Raw genomic sequence first — 12,152 nt, forward strand, 5'->3', positions numbered from 1 at the left:
ACTACTTAATTGATAATAGATCTGTGTCATATGGCCATTTGAAAAGATGCAGAATGTACTGTATTTATTGATATTAAATTCTATCTGGCTAGGCTTTTGTCAAGCTGTGTCCTAAGTTGTAAGGAAAGCATGTAAAGGTAGAGATTTATTTAACCTTTTAAAAGAGTGCTTTTGGTGATGAGACAGCTATACTGCTTCATGAAAGCAGGAAAATGAGTGTAGACAGGCGTGAAGCATACAAACTCTAAAACCAGACTGCCTGTGTTCAAATTCTGGTGCCATCACTTATCAGCTCTTTGACCCTTGGCAGGAAACAAACTTTCTGTGCCCCACTTTTCTCCTCTATAGAATGGAGAAAGCCTCACTGTTTCCTTTTGAGGTTCTCATGAGAATTGTATGATTTAAACTACATTAAGCATATAGACTAGAATTTCTATTTCTAGTCATCACAGAAGATTAATTGGACCAATTCTCCTACTGAAGACAACTGAAAAAGCTGGATCAAAAAATTTTTCTTTTAACTTTAACAGTTAACAAGATAAAAGAATTAGTGGATGATGGCCTAAGTCAACCAGGGGATCCATCAATCTGACCACTTTGCCCAGTGAGTATCATTCATGATTTGCCAATTGTCAAGGGGCAGAGAATTGGCTGAGCTGCAGTGCTATCAAAGTGCCTAGAACACGTAAAGCAGCTAGCAAATAGAAAACAGATGGTGCTGTAGGAAAAAGGCCAAAGGCCAAAAGGTGAAAAAATACACCTAGTATTTGGCTAAGTTTGGGTCCAACTGGAATCCCTATCATATTCTGTGGAAGTATCAGAACAGAATATGTCTTTAATTTTTATTTATTTAATAAGTGATGTTATAAAGTAATTACAACATGCTAGAGGCTGGCCTATGAGCTTTACAAATGTAATAAATGTAACTGCTAATTACTATTAGAGATGCAAGAGTCACTTAGAGAAAACCCAGCAAGTGCTACAACTCCCCTAAACATGAATAAACAACCTGACTTGCCATATCCCCAACCTCAACTTGGGAAGCTGCCTCAGACTCATCCTGCTTCTATGTAGGTAGTATTTCTCCACTCTAGAGCCTAACTTGCATTTTGATTCTTGCATGGTAGTCCAATTCTTGTGCCTCATTGCTTCTTTCTTTAGTATTGCTTAAAGCATTTTTGAGGAGCGCCTGGGTGGCTCAGTAGGTTATAGCTCAGGTCATGATCTCACGGCTATGAGACTGAGCCCTGAGTTGGGGTCCTTACTGGGCATGGAGTCTGCTTAAGATTCTCTCTTCTTCTCCCTCTGCCCCTCCCTCCAAAATAAATTAAAAAAAAAAACATAAAATAAAAACATTTTTGATCCTGTAAATAATGTTCACCATGGTGCTTGGCACAGAGTATATGCCCAATACATACTGAAAGAATATACTCAATAAATATTTATTCATTCCTTCTACAAATATTCCTGAGAGCGTCCTTCAAAATATTGAAAATTCAAAGAATTTAAAATAGTTTGCTATGGGGGGGACAACAGAGAAACTCGGCATCCCATGACCTCAGACCTTCTTCTGATAGAGAAGAACTGAAACATTTACCCCATGTGTTTCATGATGGTGTCACAGGCATTTGTTGTTCTTTATGGCCACCCAACATTTTGACTCTCCCCAGAGCCCATGCCCATTGTAGGAGATAAAAACACTCCTTCATTCTCCTTCCTGGTTTTCTGTGAAGTTCAGCTGTTGGCACGTGAGCTAGGCCTTGTCCATCAGACCAACCACTCCAGACTCTCACTCAGAAGCTAGTGACAAAGCTGGGCCAAGGAGAACTCATTGTAGGGTGGTTGGGAGAGGGAATGCCAGTTCCAGAGACAGCAGAAGTGGAAGTTATAGCAGGAGATTTTTGGGCATCACTGCTAGTCAGTGGTGCCAGCAGTGGCTCTGGGCAGCAACCATGTGTTCTCTCCCAAAATGGCTCTGTAGTGGGATTTGGGGAACTGCTCCTGACTGCCTGGTTTCCAGGCTTATTTGTCCAACTCCCTTCAGAAGAACCTGGGAGCTCCCCAACACTCTTCTGATAAACTCTTTGTCTGCTGAAGTTAGAGCTCATCTCTGTTACTTGCCAGACAGAATCATGTCTGACACAGTAACTGTGAACTAGGGAAAAGTTGTCAGCTTAAACCCCACATCACTGTACAGTGGAGGGAGTGGGTGCTCTGAGTACACCAGACACTGACTTCCTCTCTTTCAGGGAAGATGACTCATCCTGAGTCTGTACAAGGGGCAACCCAGACTGTCTCATTAGCAGGATCCATGACTGTGTCTTCTGTATCCTTTTGAAGTCACGAATAATTTCAGTTAGAATGTGAAGGCTCAGGCCCAACGATATTCACTCTTGTAGACAAATCTTTCTAGTTAGAAGAGCAGGAGAATCAGTCACAAGAGGAACTTCTCTAGTGGCTAAATGCCTATTTTAATAATTAAGTGCTGGCAGAAAGAAATCACACAACTGTGCTAACTGGCCTTGTTATAAATTCACGGACCTACCACAGTTAGTAGTAACTGTAACATACAGTTACATTATGACACACAGCCATCTCCTTCCTGGCCCCTAGTCATCCACCAGGGAGCTGCTTCCAAACTTTCAAAGAGCTCCTCACACTCCACACCTAACTCCAGTCCAGCACACTCTGCAAGTGACCTTGCTTCCTTCCTTGCAGGGAAAAAGGCAGCCACTCATGTGAACTCCTGCAGGTGTCTTTGTATCTATCAATAGCTAGATGCCATCTCTCTTCTTGGGGTCAGGAGACTGTATCCTCTTGGTATCTCTTCTTGAGCTTGCTTAAGCAATACCTTCTCTTTTTCCCTTTACTCTTTCCTCTTCATCACTCTTCTTTTTTTTTTTTAAGATTTTATTTATTTATTGATGAGAGAGAGAGAGACAGAGACATAGGCAGAGGGAGAAGCAGGCTCCATGCATGGAGCATGATGTGGGACTCAATCCTGGGTCTCCGGGATCACGACCTGAGCCGAAGGCAGATGTTCAACTGCTGAGCCACCCAGGTGTCCCTCCTCCTCATCACTCTTATTCCCAGCCAACAAACACTTAAAATGTTTCCCATCCTTAACAATATTAAATCCTTCCATGCCCCTATATTCTCTTCAATTACCATCCTTGCCTCTAGACATGTCTGTCTTTTAATCTTGATACCCTCAGCACTTAGAACAGACCTATAATAGAATAAACATGCAATAAATGTCTGATGAATGAGTGAATAGTGGATGGTGGACTGGTGGCTGCCTATGATGTAGGGATAGATTGAAGAGTACAAATTACTGAGTATAGCAACTAAGTCCCCCAAAATGTTCTGTGAACTTTTAGTTACGAGTATTACAGGATATGACAGAGAAGAAGAGATATAGTTTAATTCTGGAGTGTACTAGTACCAGATAGCACAGGGACATCCAGAGCATGAAGTGATTTCCAAACACCTTGGAGTCTGAATTACTAGATGACAAAAGGGGATGGTTTAGACAGCTGGAAATGAACCAGCCCCCCTTCCCCCCCAGGAAGGCAGTTCTGTCATCCAACATACAAAACACAAACTACTCCTTGTCTTGTTTGTATCAGCTGCATCACCATGACTGCAACATACTAAACAGTGTAAGTAGGACATGGCTCCTCCTCTATGGAATTCCTAAATTGAGGCTACAACTCTTTACTGCCTTCATGGGACTCTCTCTTTTCAGATTTTAGTCTACCAAATAGCTCCTTTAGCTCTTCCAGTTTTGGTTTCCTTTTGGAAAATACTGGCATAATAGATTCAGAATCAAAATTCAAATCCAGGTTTTGTGACATTGGGCAAATAACTTAAATCATACAAGCATCAGTGACTTCATTTCAAAAATAGGGCAAGAAATATCTTCATCTTGGCTTTTTTTTAGGGATCAAATGTCATCATGGGTATGAAAGTCCTCAGTAGGCCTTACAGATATGTTAGCCTTACATATATGTTAGCCATTACCATATCCTCTTTTTCTGCCTTCAAACATGCCCAACTTCCTGTTTTTCTTAAATAAACAAACAAACAAATAAATAAATCAACCAACCAACCAACCAACCAACCAACCTCTCTCCCATGTAGACCTTAGAGGTTCACCTCTTTTTCAATATCTGAAACAAAAATAGGCAACCCTAATCCACATGGCCTCCATACTGTGCACCCCATGACCCTTAATCCTCCAGTGAGACAACAACATTGTTTTACTAGAACTCCAAGAAATGGATCTTAATGCTGAGTTACACAGCCCTCTCTCTTCTTGACTCTTCTATACTACTTGGTCATTCTGGTCTTTGGACTCCTTTGATATCTGATAAATGTGTATATCTGTGTGAGATAGTGTGTGTGTATGTGTGTGTGTGTCTATCCTTCTTAGATTTTGAAGGTTGTAAAAACACAGCTCTATATCTCACTTTTCCCTCATTCCTGTGTACAGTAAGGGAGGTCACTGACAAGAGCGAATTGTACATGGGAGTATCAAAGGTGCAGAAAATCTTAGAAATATTTTTCTTCAATCTCATTTTAATGACTCAGTAATATTCTCTCAGAGATGTACTATAATTTATTTAACAAATCCCAAATTGTTGGATATTTAGGTTGCTCCTAATTTTCCCTATTATAAAAATCCTTGTAGAACAGTCTTTGTGCATCCATTATTATTTCCTCGGATAAAGTCCCAGAAGCAAAATTGTTAAATCAAAGAGCGTATGTAATTTTAAGTTCTTTAATATGTACTGCCATACTGCCCTCCAGAAAGGTTGTACTAATTTATCCTATTTTAGTTCTTATCTAGTTCTTTACAAAGAACTCCTAAGATATTTACCTGATTTCTCTCAAGATAATTGGTAGACCTTGGAGTTGGTTTATAATGCCCTCTATTTTACCACTCACTATAAATACTTAAACAGTTGAATCAAGGATAGGACATTTTTATTTGCTTAAACATGTTAATCTATCACCTTGGAGTTACTTTAATAAGACAGTTCTTGTTATTTTCCTTTGGCAAGGCAATTCACAAAGAACTAGTGGAATATTTTAAAAATTGATCAAACCAGTTTTCTTGGTTTGTCAGGTAGCTAAAGTAAATTAGCATATGTGCTGTATTTGTCAAACAAGCACATACCAGGAAAAGACTGATTACTTAAGAAAAGATTGCTTCAATCTGTTTAATATGAAATCATCATCTTCACTTCTCTGTAGAATTTATACTTAGATAAGTAACTGTTCTTGACATTTAAAAAAATGAGGGTAGAGTTGTCTTCCATGTTAAAAATGAAAGAAAATTAACATTGCACATTGACTGACATAGCCATTATTCAATAAATACTTGTTGAAAAAATGAAAATGAAGTCACACAATTTTTAATTAAAAATTATCTATGGACCTAATTGGAAAACTTTACATATATGAACCTAAATTATGTTCTATAGTCTATGGTCTGGATTTAGCAGCAGAAAATAACCAAAGTAGGCTCTTTGGCTCTGAAAAATGTCCAGTCACACTTTAGATTGTGCTACAGATTCTTCTGTCTCTAGGAGAACAAATTCATTGGCATTGCAACCTGGATCTTTTTTTTTTTTTTTTAATCTAGTTCTAGTAAATCCAAAATGACTGTAATCACTGAGGACCCGAGTATCTCACAAAAAAGATAGATGTGATTCTACTACTGTTGGTGGAGAATGGTGCTGGGGGTTCAAAGCAGAAAGGATAAGAATACCTATCCTACCCCAGAAACTGGAATTTTATTCATGTCTCTTTTGAGAGGTTAATACAGCTGTCAGAGAAATAAAGAATAAAAGCAATCAAAATCACAAAGGACAGACTGGCATAATTAAGGAAGCTTTCTGTCCCTAAGCACCTTAGATTACACATCTCATTTGGCTTAATAAAGTCATTGTGAGGAGGACTGGCTTGTGAATTATACAGCAATAATACTGATTGTAAACACCAATCTGCCATTTTCTTTATGTCACCCAGCTTTTGCAGAATTAAAAAAAAAAAAAGGGTTGTAATGCCTACAAAATAAAATTACTGAACACACTGTAATGATAATAAAGCACAAATCAGTTGGGATTAATGAAATATATGCATAGATTAATTTCAAGTATTCTTACAGCTTTGTTAGGCAAAGTACTGATGGTACTGTCAGTATTTTTCAATTTGCCAATCTTTGTTAAGCCTACAAAGATGAACGAAGAGTAAGTTAAAGGTACTTAATTTGTACCAAAAATTACTGTCTAAGTACTATTTATTAGTCATATATCACGTACTCAAAAAGGTTCAGTAAGCAGAATAAATAATTTAATTGGGACTTAATTTAAATTCACATGTTGGTGATAAAACATTTAATGTCAGTGGACCGATCTGATGAGGAATTTACTCAAGTAGGTAATATGTGTTCTCTAGGGGACAGAAAAACGATGAGCATTCTAAATAATAAGCGTGGAATGGAAGTGAATACTTAGCTGAAATTCACTTCCATATCTTCTTTTTAAATTAACATTTTAGGTGTAATTCCAAAAGAAATAAATGCTCTCTGTGGGTAACTCAGAAAACAGAAATTTTCTGAGAAGGGGAGAAAAGTCACCTTATAACAACTCACTGCTGAGATAACTACTATAAACATTTTAGTGCAGTTTTCCAAACTTACTTGTTTATACAAACAACTTGGAGCATTTGCTTAAAATGCAGATTCTTGGGCCCTACTCCTGGAGATTCTGACTCAGTCGGTATAGGATGCCGCCTGAATAATCTACTTTCAATGAGTAAAACAGGTGCCTCTTACCAAAGTTAAGAAATACTGTCGTTAAGACATACCTTCTCTATGCACAGAGCAGCTACTCTTATTATTACTTATCCCTTTCAGCCTATTCCTCATAAAAATTCAGCATAGTTGATTTTTCCTAATCTTGTACCTTTTAAAAAGTGAGATACAGGGGACTGTTTGAAACCACAGGGGCAAATGACAGCTTATTCATTCAAACCTAAGGTCAGATCTCAGAAGGACCGATCAGGAAAAAGCAAGGACTTTCTGTTCTCCACATCTTTGTGAGATGAAATAGAATAATTAGGTTTTACTTTCTAGGATTTCACTGACCTTTTCATTTGACTGTTTTAAGGACCGGACCCAATGACACTTCCCATTTTGGGAGTTAGAAGCAAGATTTGGATTCATTGCTCTTGTGCTGAGTACTCAAAAATAAAACCAAACATGCTTATACCAGCAACACATTTTGTAGCTGTAATTTGAAACTGCTGATTCTAATTTACTTTATTCCTTTTAACCTACAATCTGAGTATAAGTAAGTAGGGTGTAAAGAAAGGAGATAAAAATATAAAGAAGAGCTCCCTGCCTTAGTCTAAAATGCTAGCAAATTGAAGTTAGACCAGATTTTTTTGCCTAAAAAAGAAGAGAGGACACCTACCAAAATTCATCTGAGAAGGTAAAACCAGCTGACACCACTTACCATCATTTCTTCTTAACCTATCCTAATATAATGCTCAAGTTTCCATTCACAGAATATCTGTGGCAAACATGTCATTTCTAGGAAATTTTATGCTGTTCTGATTCTTTATAATCCCTCTCTGCCATTCTTTTATTTCTTCACCTTGGAGAAGATATGCCAATGTTAGATCTATTCAATCATGTCTTCTCCTATATGAGGTTCCATGGAATGAATTTCTTTCTGGGAGATCCTCAGAACATTATATTTCTTTTAAACAGTTTTGTTTTTATTGTGTTAAAACTTTAGACCATATTAATAACATCTCCTATTTTCTTTGGCTACTAGGAAACTCAGAAGCAAGTTTACAGCTGAACTCTAACTTCTGAACAGGACCTGTGGTTAATAAAAAATCATTTTGTTTATTACTCTCACAGACAGCTTCATTTTATTTTCCTGGGCTTTACTTTTGTAACTCTGTGTTTCTCATTTAATTGTTTTTATTCTTGATATTATTTCTGTAAGTGACCTCAAATACTTTTTAATGAATTATAAATAAACTATGTTAATGTAGTATTAGCATAAGTAGGGAGCTAATGACTAGGAAAATTATACTTGCAAGCTGAAGTCAATAATAAATGATTTTTGAGTTATCTATACTGTTAATTATTGCCCATTAGCCACAAATACCATACATTTAATACACATAAGGCTTAATGAGAAGTCAAGCCATGTGATCCCTCAACAGATTTTTTAAAAAAGCACTTAATAAAATGTAAAACCCAACTATCATAAAAACTCTTAGCAATCTAGGACTAGAAGGGGACTCCTTTTGCTTTTTGAAAGAAAACTACCAAAATTTTATAGCAGGTGAGATATTTAATGGGGAAATTTTAGAAACATTCCCCCAAAAATCAGGAACATGAAAATGGTGACTACTATGTGTTACTGGTTTTATTCAAGAGGGCTTAGCTGCTGTACTTTAACAAGAAAAGGGAAAAAGTATAAAGGTGGCAAAGGTAGAGCAAAGCTCTCATCATTTATAGATAATAGGTCTTTTTCTGAGAAAACTTAATAGATGAATTGGAAAGTATAACTAAAAAGAGTTTATCAAGGTTTCTAGGTAGAATTTATGAAAATCCATGAACTTTTTAAATACACAATAAATCACAAGCCACAATTTAAAATGCTTCTGACAATATCAACAAAATTTTAAAATGAGACTAGTTAATAAGAATGTATAAGATCAGAGAAAGACAAATACCAGAGGATTTCACACTTCTGTAGTTTAAGAAACAAAGCAATGATCATAGGGGGAAAATAAAGAGAGAGAGACAAACCAAGAAACAGACTTTCAACCATAAAGAACAAACTGATGGTTATCAGAGGGCAGGTGGGTGGAGGGAATGGGTTCAATAGGTGATGGGGGATTAAAGAGTACACTTGTGATGAGCACTGAGTGTTGTATTAAGTCTTGAATCACTAAATTGTATACCTGAAACTAAAAAAACAAACGAACAAACGAAAAACAGTACAAGATCTTCATGGACACTGTTATAAAAGTTTACTGAAAAACATAAGACCTCAGTAAATGGAGTGATATAATATATTCACTGTACTAGAACTTCTTGATGAACTTTGAAACATGTCCAAAGAGATCTCATACAGCTTCTAGGCAAACATTTCTTTCTTTTTTTTTTTTTTTTATTTATTTAAATAACTCCGGGATCACGCCCTGGGCCAAAGGCAGATGCTCAACCACTGAACCACCGAGGCATCCCTAGGCAAACATTTCCAACCTCATGATAACTCATCTAACATAACGGATAACAGTTTTAAAGGCTGACGGGTTCTGTAACCAATTAGTTAGCTGTCTCACATTATTTGAAAGGTTGGATATAATTTAGTTTGATTGCTCATTTCTTAAAAACCTCGCATGCTAGGATCTCCACTGGCCCGATCCTTCTGCCACATACTAAAGAATTCTTAAAGTCAGGTATTAGATACAAATTTCCACATCCATATATGAAATTTTCATCAACTTCAAGGAAATAAATTTTCCATTAACTTTTAGGAATGGATTGTGCAGACAGAAAGTTAAATAAATAAAACACTTACTCAGGATTGCTTAAACTGTCTTTGTGCTACCTTGACCCCTCTACCCTCTCTACCATCATCTGAATCATACTTTTACTTGGTCATAAGCTCATCTGTTTGAAGGGATGCCCAGCGTCATACAAAACAAAATCCAAAATAGATGGACTCTGCCACTAGTTTGTAGTGCTAGCAAAAGGAAGTGGAAGAAATGTTACAAACAAAACTGAGCAGAAAGAGTTGGAGAAAAATACAGAAAATTGTTTTCATTAGAACATCTTTGCTCTTCCTAATGTACATCGAACACATTTATATATAATTATGTATAATTAATCATGTGCCATGCCGCTGGCTACCTACTGAACAGTCAGTCGTTTCCCCCTTCTTCACTGCTAAGAAAAGCCTTATGGTTTTTCAGGTATTGGGTAATCCAGCAATTTAAGAGACAAAAGACTCATCTTCATTTGTCTATGCTAATGATGCTAAGTAATTCCATTCATCTTGCCAACAGTCATTTTTGGAACAGACCTATGATAGACAAAGAACTGTGAAGGGAGATCTGCTTAGAGCTTTTATAGGGTAGGGAGCTTTCTTCTCCCCCTAAAAAAGGGCATTCCCACCTCCAGGTGCTTCAAAGTACCACCACCATCTTGTACAAGGTAAAGTCAGTTTAAGAACAGCAACATATTGAGGATGGACGGCAGGGCGGAAGGATGTGATGATTCAATTCCTGACAACCTCTTTAAGCCAATAAATTATCTAACACAGAAATGATGTTGTTTCTAGGCTACTTCTTAAGTGAGGAAATGATTTCCTTTAGGATTTAAGCCACTTTAAGTATGGTTTTCCTGTTCTCCATTCCTATGGAGAAATGGCTGTCCAGTCAGATACTACATTTTCCACTTTCCTGTTTCTTGCAGTAAAAGAATATTCAAAGTGACTCAGTGTCAAGGACGGTGGCATTTAGGGCACATATTATTGAAACAACTTACAGTCATTCCCTATGCCTAATCGAAATGTAAACAATTTATGCTTTTAAAGGAAGGTGTGAAGTTCCTGAAGTATTTTCACTAATATAAGAGGACAAAGTGACATGTTATTTGGAGATCTGGCTAGGAAAAATATTTTCTCTTTTGCTCATGGGAAGATGCAGCCTTTTACTCCTCTATGTTTTGTAGCCCTACCAGATAACTTCTCTCTTTCTCCATCCCTAGAAAGTATTTAACAACACTCTTTAGATCAGCTACAGGCAAAGTCTACCTTGGTGTTACTTTAGGAAATCAATATGATTTAGACATAATTTTTTTTTTCTTTCAAAGAAAACAGGATTTTGAAATTGCCTTTCCTTGGTGGAGTCCTAAATCCTGAATAAGGCCTGACAGATGGTATGATGGAATTCACAAATATTTTTCTGATTAATAAAAATGTGATTCCAAAGCTGAACTTTAAATTCTGGTGGAGTCTAAGTAATATGTACAAATACAACTCAAAGCACTTCAAAGCACGGCTTATAAAGACCAACATCATGGTACATCTATCTGTGAGTTCAGAGATTGCCAAATTAATGATTTTTTTTCCTCCTGATTTATGAGAGTTACTCTGGGACCTATGTTTCTGTGTAAAACAAATGCAGCATTTATTAATAATGTAAGCAGCTCTAGGGCCCCTTTACCATGGCAGTGAAACTCTTGTTTAAATCCAGAACTGTTTCCTTTACACTTTAATGGATTAGATTTGTTTAACTTACTTTATATTGTGCTCAATGCAGTTCCATTGGCATATGATGGATGTTTAATGAATATTTGATGATGGTGACTATGACTGTACATTAATATATGTTAGTGTCCACAGAAAAATGATAAAACATTCTAAGCTATATTACTCTAGCAAACATATATATATAATGTATATATTATGTGTATATATATATATAGAAATTATATAATAACAAAAGAGGAGTCATGCCTTTTCATATTCATATATTAGTTCTAAGAAAACTGGAAATAAAAGTAAAGGTTTAGGAATTAATATTTATTATCTAATACATACTAACAATTTATATAACATTTCTACATAGTATTTTACTCAAGCCTAACTACAACCCTATGGAATGAGTATTGGAGTTCCCACTTCCTGAATCTAAGATGCCATCAGTGTGTGATGAACCAATATTTTACGTATCAATAGGAAAAACTCCACCAATGAAATTATGATATATCATTTGTAAGACATACCCTGATTGTGAAGAAGGCAAAATGGAAAAATAACATGCATCTCAAAAATTACAATAAAATATGATACCGATCATAAAATTCCCTCAAGTCATAGAGCCAATTAATAGCTATGGCCAAGACAAGCCGGCTGTCCACCAAAGATTCAGTTTCCCTCCCATAGTACAGCATTCCTATGGAGAAATGGCTGTCCAGTCAGATACTACATTTTCCACTTTCCTGAGTTCTGACCAAAAGAATGTGGCACAATTGATGTTGTCACCTCCAGGCCAAAGTGGTGAAGAAGCACAATTACTTTCTCCATCCTTTCTCTTAAACTATTATT

General features: G+C 36.5%; 1 protein-coding gene across 2 annotated transcripts in view; it reads right to left on the reverse strand.

Moving 5' to 3' along the window:
• Positions 1 to 12,152, reverse strand: part of ANO6 (anoctamin 6) — a 184,795-nt gene that overhangs the window by 66,735 nt on the left and 105,908 nt on the right. The window lies entirely within an intron of this gene.

This window comes from Vulpes vulpes, chromosome 8 (genome assembly GCF_048418805.1).
Source record: "Vulpes vulpes isolate BD-2025 chromosome 8, VulVul3, whole genome shotgun sequence".
Classification (NCBI taxonomy): domain Eukaryota; kingdom Metazoa; phylum Chordata; class Mammalia; order Carnivora; family Canidae; genus Vulpes; species Vulpes vulpes.